Genomic DNA, 15896 nt, shown 5'->3' with positions numbered 1-15896 from the left:
ACAGTGCACTCTAATGAAAGCCTGTGTTAATATGAAGGAATTTTTCACTGATTTATTAGTTGTATTTACTTGTGTTTTTAATTATGTATTGTAGTTTCAGGTTTAATGATAATGTCCATGAACTTTAAAGGAAACTGTTGTGACAGAAAATTACCAGTGCATTATAACACTCACAATTCTGCCTTTCAACTGACTATCATAATGACTGTGATTACCTTCGTCACTTTGTTATGACACACAGGCTTGATCATATGCTGTTGCTTAAATAGCCAGAAGATCTGTCCCCTCAGATGTCAGTCTGTGTGGCTGACTGATTTGCATGACAAGAAAACCACACAAGAGGAAACGTCTCACTGCACGATAGTCATGCTGTGTAGAGATACACATTTGTCTGGGATTCTCAGAGGACACAACTGGCACACCACAACACATAACTCAGTCATAACTCACTTTCACCACTATTGTAACACTTTTATAGCTGGGAAGATCATAATATACTTTAAAAGGGCACTCAGTAATGTTTTGTTAATAAAAAAGCACATTGGAGACCGTACGTTTATGAAATATCATACAAACTAGTCATGGGATAGTCATATCGGTCTTTTAGAAAAGTTTTTTTCTTATGGTGTGGGTCACCGCTGTGTATATAGTTCAATGTGTGATGCTGTGGGTTTCTTCAGCTGTTCTTTCCCTGTTCTGTTTGCTGATTCGCAAATCTTCACATTTGACATCTTTATTTGACCTATCAACACTCTGAAACATAAGCTAGCATCTCTCTTTCTTTCCCATAGTCATTCAGAGAAAAAAAACAATATGAATGCATCACTTATGTGGTTTGTCAGTTTGTCAGCTTTCAGCAAATTCGTATCTTGGTTTTTTTCCACACACTCACACTGACAGAAATGCTGCAGCCGCAATGTGAGCATATCAGCGTAAATGACTGCCTGGAAATCCTGACATCGTTATAGGCCGGTGAAGCACACACACACATCAGCATTACAATTTCTTAGAGACAGACAGTTATAGGCATTTGTGAGAAATAGGTCTCTATTAAACATGTTTTGTTGAGGATTTGTTTAAAAATAGCATATTTTGGCTTATGTATATACAGTTGAAACCAGAAGTTTGCATACACCTTGCTAAAAGTTAATTATTTTACCAAAATAAGAGGGATCATGCAAAATGCATGTTATTTTTTCTTTAGTGCTGACCTGAATAAGACATTTCACATAAAAGACGTTCACATAGTTGAATTTGTAAAAAAATAAAAAAAACTGTTCATAAGTTTACATACACTTGCTTCTTAATACTGTGTTGTTTCTTGAATTATCCACAGCTGTGTGTGTTTTTTTTTTTGGATTAGTGATAGTTGTTGTCTTCTGGGAAACATCTGCTGCAAAAAAAAAAAAAAACATCTGCAAAAGTATCTGCTGTAGCTTCTGAAGGGCAGCACTAAATGAAAAAATATGTATATATAGGCAAAACAAGAAAAATGTACACATCTTCATTCTGTTCAAAAGTTTTCACCCCCAGCTCTTAATGCATCGTTTTTCCTTCTGGAGCATCAGTGAGTGTTTGAACCTTCTCTAATAGTTGCACATTAGTCCCTCATTTGTTCTCATTGTGAAAAGATGGATCTCAAAATCAAACAGTCATTGTTGGAAAGGGTTCAAATACACAAAAATGTTGAAAAACCAAAGAAATCGTGGGACCTGAAGGATTTTTCTGAAGAACAGCTGGCAGTTTAACTGGGACTCATGAACAATTAAAACAACACAGCTGTGGATCATTCAGGTAACGACACAGTATTAAGACTCAAGTGTGTGTAAACTTTTGAACGGGGTCATTTTTATAAATTCAACTATTGTTTTCTCTTGTGGACTATATGTGAACATTTTTATGTGAAATATCTTATTAAGGTCAGTACTAAATAAAAAAATAGCATGCATTTTGTGTGATCCCTCTTATTTTAATAAAATAATTAACATTTTGCAGATTCTGCAAGGTGTATGTAAACTTCTAAGGATTTTTTTGTGCTTTTTTAAAGATAAACATTTTTTTTACTGCCGAGTTATCACTTGTTGTCCAATGTAAAATTTGCATTCTGAAATAAAACTTTAGAGTCTATTTATTAGTTTGTGTGTTTGTAGGCAGGAAAACTATGGGAGAGATGGGAAAAGGAGGGAAAAAGAGAGATATATTATTTGAGTCTTCAAAAAGCTCCCAAAAAGCCCAGTTGTTTGTGAGGCAGAAACACACACTCAGAGTCACAATTCGAGTGTTTTACGACTCTTTTTAAATGCAGACAACTGTTATATTCTTAAAGTGTATTTCTCTTTGGGGAAACCCCTGATGATTTTTTTTCATATGTGGGCCCGTTTATGTGGAGCCATTACCTTTGAACCCTGCCGTCTGGTTGGATGCCTTTACAAATGAGGTTTTAAGCTGAAGGAACATTATACTTGAAGGTTTTCCCTCTCTCGATTTCAGACGAGGCCCTTAGGAGCAGACGCAGAGCAAGGGAGCACTGTTTAGCTCCCTGTCAGAGTCTGCACAGGAAATCTAGGAAATTCCTGACAGAGATGCGGAAATCCGTCCGCTGTGCGGGGAGTTGTGTTATGCACACAGCACACACACACTTACACACACTCGAATACAAATACTTCTGTGTGAGGTGGAACACAGATCCAATAGGATTTTCAAGGATTTTGCTATTGTGTCCACACTGAACTTGAAAGTGAAAGTTAGCTGAAAGTTATTCAGCTAAACAAATGATTACTTCACATTTCAAGTCATTCCAGAAAGTCTGTATAATGTCAATGACTGCCTGTATTGTAACTTGTTATGTGAACAGTCATTTTTCAGACTTTCCATGCATGCCCATGCCTCACAAAATTTTACTACACTACATTTAATCACATTTTTTACAGCTTAACTAATTCAGAAATCTAAACTCCAAATGTTGGAAGTACTGCTCCCACCAAACCACAAACCCTGTCCGGAAAATTTGGAGTTCCCTGGCAGCCTCTTTTACCCCAGCAATCATGTGAGCCCTTTTAATTCTTTTTTGCCTGAGCTTTAAAAGTCTAATGTCACTTTTAATATTGTGGGAACAACCTTTTTGGCTACAACCTATTCATAGCTTTAAATCTGCCTTTCAAAGGTTTGTAATTACTTGTGTTTTTAATAGAAGTCTCTCATGCTCACCAAGGTTGCTTTTAATTGATCCAAAATACAGTAAACAGTAATATTATTACAATTTAAAGCTGACATATCATGAAAATATAACTTCTTCCATGATTAAGTGCTATAAGCGGGTCCCCGGTGCATCTACCAACCCAGAAAACATGAAAAAAGACAACCTAGTAACTTTGTTTTGGTAAGCTTTTCTCTGCAAGAATGTGAAAAAACGAGCCGTTACGTTGGAAGGCCCCTTAATCTGCACATTTCCACATGCTGCACCGCCATTTTGCTTTCACAAGCGACAGCAGTTTATCAATTTTAACGCCATGGCAAAAGTTCGTGCAAAGCATGCTAACTGTTCTGTTGTTGACTGCACAGATGAACACAGAACAGTATTTAGAGTCCCAGCCTGCAGAGGAGACAAGAAAGCAGTGGATTTATTGATTTATTTACTGTATATTACACTGCTGCCACACAGATCTAATATAAACATGTGATTTCTTTCCCAGCTGTTTACCTTCACAGACATAAACCACTGTTTTGTAACTCATGTGTGTTTTTAACATAAACGTGTGTGTATTTGACCGTTTAAGTGCAATAAGACATGAAAGAGAACTTAGTTTAGTACTCACATGCCGTGTGACAGCTGCTTTCTGTGTCCATGCATCGGATGTGTGCATTCAGAAAACCCTATATCAGATATGCGCATGATTTCAACACATTAGACATGATAATCAAAACCAAATCGATGTTTTTAGCAGAGTATCTGAGGTACGAGCTGTAAAGGCACAAATCTATTCTGGAAAAGGGGACGGGGAGCAGTAGCTCATTTAAATTTAAAGAGACATGCATGAAAACAGTGTGTTTCTGCTTTCAAAATAGGCATTTTCAAAATGATATAATAAATTATTTGTGAGGTATTTTGAGCTGAAACTTTACAGACACATTCTAGGGACATTTGAGACTTATATAACATCTTGTATAAAGAAACATAAAAGGTCTCCTTTAAAAGAACTGTTTTCTATTTTTATATACACTACCGCTCAAAAGTTTTGGATCAGTAAGATTTTGAATGTTTTTTAAAGACGTTTCTTATGCCCATCAAGGCTGCATTTATTTGATCAAGAATTGTAATTTTGCGAATTATTTCAATTTAAAATAACCGTTTTCTATGTGAATATATTTTAAAATGTAATTTATTCCTGTGATGCAAAGCTAATTTTTCAGCATCATCACTCCAGCCTTCAGTGTCACACGATCCTTCAAAAATAAGTCTAATGTTACGTCCCCGCCATGTTGTAATTACTATAATTCCGAGATGACAACACGTGACATTTTACTCATAGCTTTCCATGTTGTTGGACTCAGAGGTAGCGCCTAAGTAGCGCCAAAATGAGCCTGGCAGCGGTCACGTGGTACAGCTGTCAATGGTCCAAGTCGTAACTCTCAGAACATTCAGAGTTTACAAGTTGTAATTACGAGTTCAGTAGCACGTGGGGGGTTGATAATTCAGATGGAACGTCACGTAATGTCATCTCGGAATTATGACATGGTATGAATGCAGCATAATATGCTGATTCATTATTAATATTTGAAAATAGTTGTGTTGCTTAATATTTTTTTGGAACCTGTGATACTTTTAATACTTTTTAATTTATTAGTGTATATTGTTAGTTTTCTAACAATATACACTACTGTTTAAAAGTTTGGGGTTAATACATTTTATTTATTTATTTTTAAGAAATTAATACTTTTATTCACCAAGGATGTGTTAAATTAATAAAAAGTGATAGCATAGATTTACATTGTTAGAACAGATTTATATTTTAAATAAATGCTATTCTTTTAAACTTGTTATCCTGGCAGCACAGCTGTTGCCAACATTGATAATTCTAATAAGAAATAAGCATATTAGAATGATTTTTGAAAGATCGTGTGACACTTATGATTGGAGTACACTCTTAAAAAATAAAGGTGCTTCAAAATATTCTTCACAGTGATGCCATAGAAGAACCATTTTTGGTTCCACAAAGAACCATCTCTTTTCCTACCTTTTTATAATCTGAAGAACCTTTTTTCACCACAAAGAACCTTTTGTGAAACAGAAAGGTTCTTAAGATTTTAAAGGTTCTTTATGGAACCATTGAGACAAAAAAGTTCTTCGATGGCATCGTTGGTGAAGCACCTTTATTTTTAAGAGTGTAAGAGCTGATGAAAATTCAGCTTCATATCACAGGAATAAATTATTTTTTAAAGTATATTAAAATAAATAAAAAAATATTTTATATTATAATAACATTTAACAATATTACTGTTTTTTCTGCATTTTTGATTAAATAAATGCAGCCTTGATGAGCATAAGAAACTTCTTTAAAAAACAAGAAGTTAAGTCTTACTGATCCCAAACTTGAGCGGCAGTGTATATTAAAATGTAATTTCTTCATGTAATGACAAAGCTGAATTTGTGTCAGCCATTGCTCTAGTCTTCAGTGTCACGTGATCCTTCAGAAAGCATTCAAATGTTTTTATATGATTTTGTGCTTAAGTAACATTTTCATTCATTTCTGCTCAATATTTCTGTGAAAGCATATGTATGTGATACATATTTTCTCAGGAAATATAATGTTTTTGTAACAATCTAGAAGTATACTGTCACTTTAGATCAATTTAAAGGTTGTATCAGCGATTTCTAGCCTGAAACATAAAGTGTAAAATTCAGCTTATCTTTCATCACGATCCGCTCGCTGCCTGCCCCATAAATTGTCTGTGAAAAAAACGCGTCTCTCTGGTCAGCCTAGGGTCCGAGATATGCCAAAAAAACAATCGGCACTACCAACCTTTCCACAGCAAAAACAAACATTGTTCCAACCAATCAGCGTCAGGGGTTTGGTTTTGTGGACTTTCGCTCCGCCTCCCTCACATCCCTGCACCAGTAGGAAAGTCCACAACACGAACCCCCTGACGCTGATTGGTTGGAACACGGTTTGTTTATCTGTGGTTATAGTTGATAGCGCCGATTGTTTTTTTGGCATATCTCGGACCAGTGTTGCCAGACGTACGATAATTATCGTATTTGTACCATAATTTTGACCTCTGTACGATGTACGATCAATAATACCACAATGTACGATAATTTCTGAATTTTGTGACACCATGGTCGTTGTAATTATAGAGCTTCTATTCTCAAAGATGTAGTTGTGGGGATCCTACGTCTACCTTCATGATTGTGAGGAGACGTGAACGTGGTGTTACGCATCCAATCTTACGTCTTCTCAACCAATCATCGTGGAGAATGGCTCTCTCTCACGAGCACAAGTTAACGTTCCTGTTGCACTTAGGTCAGTTGTTTCAAAACTGAGTTTGTTAGTTTAACAATAAAGTATAGAAATTGAGTGCTGAAAAGGATAAATAGCTGTAACATCTAGATTAATAGCTGTATTTTGAACGTTTGACTCGGGTAAGATAATTAGTTTTTATCATTACAATAAGGTATAGAAAATGAGTGCTGAAAAGGAGAATAGCTGTAACATCTAGATAAATAGCCGATCTTTATTTTGAACGTTTGACTCAAATACGATAATTTTCTCACAAATACGATAATTTTGAGCTTCTGGTACGATACTTGGACATTTCCAATCTGGCAACACTGTCTCGGACCCTAGGCTGACCAGAGAGACGAATGAAATTTTTCATTTATTTCAAAAACAGAGAAAAATCTATTTTTACTAACCCCAAACGTTTGGTGTTGTATAAATAAACTGTTACTGCGTAAAAAAAAATAAAGTGATTAAACAAAGGTAAGATCTCCAGTCTGAACTTAAAGGAACACTCCACTTTTTTTGGAAATAGGCTCATTCTCTAACTCCCCCTGAGTTAATAAGTTGAGTTTTACCATTTTGAAATCCATTCAGCCGTTCTCCTGTTCTGGCGATATCACTTTTAGCATAGCTTAGCATAGATCATTGAATCCTATGAGGCCAAAAGCATCGCTTTGACTATTACGCCAGAATGGGAGTGTAGTTCCTAATCTTATCGGCCTAGAAAATCGCAGCATTACATTTTCCGCTGGTATTAGTACATGATATAACTACTGAAGAGTCCAGTTTTAAATAGGACAAATATCGAAACTCGTTGGTCATTTTTTAGCGCGATGCTATTGGTCTAATAGGATTCAATGATCTATGCTAAGCTATGCTAAAAGCGATATCGCCAGAACAGGAGCAGATTGCATTTCAAAACGGTAAAACTCAACTTATTAACTCGGGGGGAGTTGGAGAATGAGCCTCTTTCCAAAAAAAAGTGGTGTGTTCCTTTAAGCCAGGTGGATTCTGAAATATTCATAACACTGCATCCAATGAGTCACTTATAGAAGCCTGTGTCTGCCTTGCAGTTAAAAGGAAAAGGTAATTGTGAGATTAAGTTAAGATGAATATTAGTTTAATAAAACATAGATAAATATGACTAAAAGTTACAACATTAAGAAATAAAGTCTACTGTGAGACACACAATGGATTTGTGTTGTTTGTTTCAGAGGTGGATGAGCTTTTAAGTATAATGCATTAGTCATTATAATACTGTAGATGGTTTGGCTTTATATGGAAGAACTGATGTTGAAAGACAAACGCTGGAATCTTTTTCTTTCAGGCATGTACATGTGTGTTTCAAAATAATATTCCTCCTCTATTGTATGAGTCTTTTGTGTCTGATTTAATTGCATTCTTAGTTTGGCAGCTTATACAACACTGCTGATTGCATGACAGCAAACACAAGAGGTTTTTGTGTGACCTGCTGTGACATTTACATTTCCCTTCCATGTGATTTGAATAAATGTAGTTCTGTTTTGCTGCATGTGTATCTGAAAGCGTGCATGTGCGTGCGCTCGTCTGTAAATGTGCACACAACAGCAGGATGTGGACAAATCTGTCTCATGCTGCTACCTGTCAAACCGTTTCATCTTTTTTTTTTTTTTTTTTAAATGATCTCTTGCGTTCGACTTCTCTGTAGTCTCTGGTGCTTCCTCCCACACAGCGGTGAGCTCCTAGCTGATTGCTCTCAGATGAACCTAAGAAACAGGAAGTTGAGCGCTCTGTTGTCTCTTAACTCTTATCACTGTGAGAGATAACTTGGATTTTATGATTGTGAACTATGATGTCATTCGCCTTACACCTCCAAACTTGGTTTGTCACTTGAGTTGTTACTGGAAATTCAAGCTTTATATTAAAATGGAAAAGTTGGTTATATGTGCAGCAGCAGTATGATATTTAAACAAAAATTGAGTCAAATAATAAAACAGATTTCCTCTAGATCAGACTATAGGCTGTTAAATAAGTTTCTGTTCGGAGAACTACTTTTACTGGCAGTATTGCATTTTAACAACTTGCATTGAAGCTGTGTTTGCACATTCGTTTAATAACTAAAGCAAACGGTTTGGTGTCAACCTTGTGAAACTCTTCAAGTGAACGCTTGTGTGTGAAGTAGCGGGGGTGTAAGCTGACTTTAAACAGTCGGCTTTTGTGGTTACCTCTTTTAGTGCAGGGACACTGGACACTGCAGAAATGCATGAAGGTGTAGCTGTAGAAAATGAAATAACTCATGTTTTTGGAAATCAGTGACTTAGTAAGATGTCATTTAAACCTGCAAATAAACATGTTTTAAAATGTTTACAGAAGAAAGTAAACAAACAAACTAACAACTACATAACTATTCACATTGATTATAAAACTTTTAAAAATATATATAAATAAATACGAATACATGCTGGAGAACATTGTAATCATTAAAGCCAAAACTATTTTTTAAAATAAATAAATAAATGTCAATATTCAAATGGTAATAACATAAATATTTAAAAACATTTTTAAAAAGTTTTTAAAAACATATTTATTTATTTGTTTGTAGGGCTGTCAAAATTAACGCGTTAATCGCGCGTTAACGCAAATTCATTTTAACGGCACTAATTTTATTAACGCGCGATTAACGCAGCGCGCATTTCTGTTTGACCCACTACCTAGCCCATAGTTAAAGAAATGGATGCAGTGCTGCCAACCTAGCGAAAAGTGTCTAGCAACAATACATAAACACATAATTGGACAAACCCAATATAGTTTCTGAGGCTCTTCGGTTTTGCTGAACGTGCGTGAGGTCTCCCAATGAATGCGCGCGCACCTCCCTCTCTTCATATCTGCGTCTGCTCTGTTCAGCGAGCGGCAGTGGAGCAGCGCTTTCGGTTAAAACAGATGTTATGTTCATTCCAGTGCTTGAAGTGGGCCGGTACGCAGGTACTTCTGTATTTTATCCTTTTGCGTACACCGGCACTTCTGCCATATTTAATGAATGCAAGCGGAGTCGGGCTACGTTAGGATTGTTGCTGTGGGGTTGATGCGTAAAGCCACATACGAGTATGCACGCGAAAACGGCGTATTAAATGCACGTCAAACACATGCATAATTGCATATCATATGTACGCCAAAGTTAATTTCAGCTTGTTAATAGCACGCCAAATAGAAACAGAAAGTCGTGCTAGTGCGCATTTGCATGAGACCAGGCTCTCCAATCAGTACATTATAACCAAAACAATACATTAAAACATAAAAGAAGCAGGTTTTTGGGATCACATAACTTTAAATGGCTAAACACCTAAAAAGTCAAAGGATCCTGAAGGCATTCAAACAGGAAGTTAAAAACAACGATAATAATGCAGGGAATAGTGACTTATGTCCAGATGCCGGTAAATGATTCTTTTCAGTGATTGAATCATGATCATAATTCAGGATTTTTTTTTAGTTATTATTTCATATTACTTTGGTTGTCTGATAACAGAAATATTACATCAAAACAATGGAAACAGTTTTGTTGAGAACTTGGCTGCATCAAATGACAGTATGTGGGCACCTAGAGGCAAACAAATGTAATAATAAACGTAGATTTTGTATGTTCAGAAGAAGTGAGCTGCCCTGTCCTGCAAATAATGTAAACAGGCTTGTGTAAGTAAATTGCTCAGTGCAAAGAAAGAGAAGTAATGGGAACCTGGTGTTTCTATGTTCTTTTTTTCATGTGTCTAATAGACATGAACAAGTTATTTGAAAAACATCTATGACATTTGAAACAAGTTAGTCTAGTCAAGTATGGTTTCACTGATAATAAGCACATATTTGCTTAAAGCATCCATGCCAATGTTGATTAGAGTATTAAAAACTTTAAAAAGTGTTAATTTAAGGTACATTTAGAACAGATAAAAATGTGCGATTAATCGCGAGTTAACTCAAGACAACCATGCGATTAATCGCGATTAAAAATTTAATCGATTGACAGCCCTATTTGTTTGTTAAATCATAATTAATAACTAATAACTTAATAACTAATATTTATTTATTTAAATACATGGCTTTATAAAAACGTTTTTAAAAAGTTTAAAAATGTATAAAAAAGCTAAAGTTGATATTTATTTATGTATTTATTAATAATTAATTATGAACTAATATTTATTTATTTAAAAACATGGCTTTCTAAAAGGTTTGTAAAAACTTAAATTTAAGTAAAAGCCTAAAATCAATATTTATGTATTTATTTATTCATAATTTATTAAAAACTGAATTTTAGTTGATACAAAAACTAAAGTTGATATTTATTTATTTATTAATTCATAATTTAATTAATAACTAATGTTTATTCATTTAAAATTTTAACTTTAAAAAAACATTTTAAAAACTAAAATGTATAAAAAGTTTATCTTTATTTATTTATTTATAATTAAGTAATAGATAACATGTATTTATTTAAAATATAACTAGAAAAAATGTTTTAAAAAAACTTACATTTATAAAAAAACTAAAGTTGATAAATAATTATTTATTTATTTAGAATTAATTAATAACTATAATTATTTATTTATTTAGAATTAATTAATAACTAATATTTATTTAAAACATAACTATAAAAAGTTTTTAAAAGCTTACATTTATGAAAAACAAAAGTTGATAATTATTTATTTATTTATTCATAATTAATGAATAATAATAATAATAATAAATAATAATAACAATTAATTAATTAATAACATTTAAAAACAACTTTCTAAAAAACTAAAGTCAATATTTATTTGATTAATTAATCATTCATTCATTCATTTACAAATCGTAAAAGTTAAAAATGTATTTTAAGTTTATAATAAATAAATAACTAAAGTTAATGTTAGTGTTAATATAATAATAAAAACCTAAAGTTCATAAATAATTATTTATTTATTCATTTATTAATAACTGATTTTTTTTATTTAAAAACATAACTTTAAAAAACTATATAATATAAACTATATCATAATATTTATTTAGATTTATTTAGTCATTTATCTAAATCTAAATTGTAAAAGTTAAAAATTGTAATTTTTTTAAATAAATAAATACAATTCATAAAATTAATGTTTATAGTAATATGATTAATAACTAATATTTGTTTATTTAAAAATTTAACTTTATTAAAAACTTTTTAAAAAACTTCATGAAAACTAATTTATAAATATTCATTCATTCATTCATTTATAATTAATATTTATTTATTTAAAAACTGTAAAGAAAAAACTTTTTAAAAAACCTAACTTTATAAAAAAAACTAAAGTTGATATATTTATTTATTCATTTATTACTACTATTTATTTATTTTAAAAAAACTTTTAAAAAACTTAAATCTAAAGATTTATTTATTGATTCGTTCATTCATTCATTTACAAACTTAATAAATGTATTATTTAAAATAGTAACAGTTTATAAATAAATTAATTCATTCATAGTTTTATATTAATAAAATGAATATTAATGTTTGTCAATATATTAACATTAACATTAATACAATAATACTATGTTTATGTTAATATTAATATGTATATATTTAATAGATGACTAATCAAATAAGTGAATTTGTGACATTGATCATGTGAAGTCTTTCTACAGATGGTCAGATGTTCTCAGTCCTATTGAAGCACAAGATGGATCATGCTAGAGAACACGATCATCATTAACGCAAAATCATTTTTCCCAGCACATGCTTAATCTCATGACTGAGCAGTGCCTCAGTAAACCTCAGTTCTCTCTCATCCAGATTTCTTCTGTTTTCTGTTTTTTTGTTTTCATTTGTTCCAGCCAGTGGATTAATTGGAAACCGATAGGCATGTCGCGCGCCTTCCTCAATGCGGTTACTACGTCAGGCCTCTACGTCATATAGCAACACTCAGCCAGGCATCCCCACAAACAGACGCACACGTGCATGACAAAAGGTGTTTGCTTGGCTCAGACATCACAGTTGCGTGTCCCCTTGTGACCTTTCAAGCTAATGTGCGCACGCACACATGAATGGACAGCAAAGCCAAAAATGCGCCAGCAGCTCCCTGTTTTGCCAAAGCAGCCAGTGAAGAGTGAGAGAGCAAATGCTCAGTCAAGGTACATTGGTCCTGTAGAGCAAAACAAAGCAGCTGAGATTCCATCAGACATCTGCCAGCAAACATTTCTCAGAGGTTAACTATTTAAGCGGTCAGATTTACCAAGGAGGTCTGTGCTCGACCCCCATCGTTACTCATAGCTGCTCACTTGCACAGCAAAACTATTTCTGAATTGGGTAAGAAAAATAAACGTCATTCGGTTTGTATATTCCCTGAAAACGACCTTATAATCTTACACAACTTTACTTCTCAAGTAGGTTTATCTTGTTTTAAGGATATTTAGACATTTTAAACAAAGAAAGACTTGGGAGCGCTTGTCATTCCCTAAAACTTGATGTAACTACTTTAGGTCAAGCAAAACAGTCTTACATAAGCTATTCCCAGAGAGCCAGACAAATGAATGCAGGAATGCCTTTTCTCATTAAACTCAATCTTCTTCCCATTGCATTCCCCTCTCTCTTGTGCTCTGATTTCTATTTATGCTGTCCCATGGCTACTTGGATCTTTGGTTTTAAACTGATCACACATTTCTGGTTTGAAAGAACATGAACTGGACTGAAGCGCATGGACATACTGACACAGAAAGCATTTTCCCCTATTTAGTCTTGCCTATCTATCTATCTATCTATCTATCTATCTATCTATCTATCTATCTATCTATCTATCTATCTACAGTGGTGTGAAAAAGTGTTGGGCCCACTTCCTGATTTTTTATTTTTTTGCATGTTTGTCACACTTTAATGTTTCAGATCATCAAACACATTTAAATATTAATCAAAGATAACACATGTAAACACAACAAGCAGTTTTTGAATGAAGCTTTTTTTATTATGAAGGGAAAACAAAATCTAAACCCACATGGCCCTGTGTGGAAAAGTGTTTGCCCCCTAAACTTAATAACTGGTTGGTCCACCCTTAGCAGCAACTACTGCAATCAAGCGTTTGCAATAACTTGCAGTGAGTCTGTTACAGCGCTGTGCAGGAATTTTGGCCACTCATCTTGGCAGAATTGTTGTAATTCAGCCACATTGGAGGACATTCGAGCATGAACCGCCTTTTTAAGGTCATGCCATAGCAACTCAATAGGAATCAGGTCAGGACTTTGACTAGGCCACTCCAAAGTCTTCATTTTGTTTTTCTTCAGCCATTCAGAGGTGCATTTGCTGGTGTGTTCTGGATCATTGTTCACTTCAGCTTGAGGTCACGAACAGATGGCCGGACATTGTCCTTCAAGATTTTTTGGTAGACAGCAGAATTCATGGTTCCATTGATCACAGCAAGTCTTCCAGGTCCAGAAGCAGCCCCAGACCATCACACTACCACCACCATATTTTACTGTTGGGATGATGTTCTTTTTCTGAAATACTGTGTTACTTTTACACCAGATGTAATGGGACACACACCTTCCAAAAGTCCAACTTTTGTCTCGTCAGTCCGCAGAGTATTTTCCCAAAAGTCTTGGGGATCATCAAGATGTGTTCTGGCAAAACTGAGACGTCATCTGGGTACTTCTCGCCTACTGAATTTCGAATACTATGAATTCGGACATACTACTCGCCTCGCATACTGTTTTTCGCGTGCTATATAGTAGGGTAGTATGCGATTTCGGATGCAGCAAATGTCTCCATCATGATATGATTGGATATGACGGTTATGTTCGGCTGTGATTGGTTCATGCAATAAATCTCGCCTCTTGTGTTTGTGCACATTTCACAATCACACATTGGTCTGAATGAATAATATAATAGTGTTAAAGGTCCACCAAAGTGCTTTGAAACACACAGTGTTATTTTGTGTGGACGTGATTTCCAAAAACAATAAGCGGCAAGCCTGCAACCTTTAGCCAAAAAAGCGTAACGGCTAGTGCTAACGCTTCCGGTTTGGGAAATGAAACCAGAGGTTATATTTTTTAATAGATGTCAATAGAGGAGAGGCTCATTATTTAAACAAAATTGACAGCCTATTGGCTAATCTTCAACATGTTTTACACTAAAATATACTTTTGGATTGAATTATTTTTAGAGTTTACACACAAAAAATGCAGTTTTATAAGAGAAGTTACAGACTTTTGTGATTCATTTCTATGGTATCCATAAATGGCGATTAAGTGAACAAGTGACCGATATCAGCCACAGCTTCAGTGTCTATTTATAGTGAAGGGGCGGGATGCTTTCGGATTCTAGAGAGCATTTGATTGGACAGAAAGTTTAATGAGAAGCTGAAGTGCAAGGTGATATCACCGGAATCTTCTAAATGCAAATTTTGTCATTGTTTTGGAGCACACTAGCTTATAGATAACCTTAAAGCTAACATATACATACTGAAAGCCAAAAAAAAAAACAACTTCAATTTTGATTGCATGGGGGAAAAAAGTAAACAACTCACACACTCATTAGATATAACCATTTTGTTGCATCAAAATAAGAAAACATGATTTGTGAGAGTTTTTAGTGAGTAATAAGCTTGGTGAAATGTAAAGTAAATCTCTGTGTCTGTGACCAATATTTATAGAGCTTTGATGACTGATGCTCTGAAAAATTCAAGTTAAAAGTCAACTAACAATAGCTGAACATAAGTTCACAAATATCTATCTTTCTATCTATCTATCTATCTATCTATCTATCTATCTATCTATCTATCTATCTATCTATCTATCTATCTGTTATCTCTCTGTCTGTTTAGTCATCTTGTCACTCTTTGTAAAGTTGTGGCCTGTTTGATCATCACAGTCAGCGCTGTATCACTTGGATACCAAAACTGTTTATGAAAGTTAATTATGACACACACACAGTATAGGTATCTGGAAAAACTAATTACCTTATGAGTGTCAGGATTCCTGTCATTCCAGATAGCTTCAGAACACACCCTCTCTCACTCCCTGTCTGCCACTGATCTTTGTTTTTGGTTTCATACTTTCATCCCCTTTGTTTCTAAGCGACTTGCTTTATAGTTGGTACACTATAGTCTAAGACATATGAGATTTAATTGATGTTACTATATTTGCTCTTCTTTATATCAAAGGTGTGTGTGTGTGTGTGTGTGTGTGTGTGTGTGTACCTGGTATTCATCACGTTGTGGGGACCAAATGTCCCCACAAGGATAGGAATACCAGTAGATTTTGACCTTGTGGGGACATTTCTCAGGTCCCCATGAGGAAACAGGCTTATAAATCATGCACAATGAGTTTTTTTGAGGAAGTAAAAGTTTGCACAATCTCCTGTGAGGGCTAGGTTTAGGTGTAGGGCGATAGAAAGTACGGTTTGTACAGTATAAAAACCATTAC

The sequence above is a fragment of the Garra rufa genome, chromosome 1 (genome assembly GCF_049309525.1).
Source record: "Garra rufa chromosome 1, GarRuf1.0, whole genome shotgun sequence".
NCBI classification, from domain to species: domain Eukaryota; kingdom Metazoa; phylum Chordata; class Actinopteri; order Cypriniformes; family Cyprinidae; genus Garra; species Garra rufa.
The sequence above is the reverse complement of the archived record's forward strand: the minus strand, read 5'-3'. Positions refer to the sequence as shown.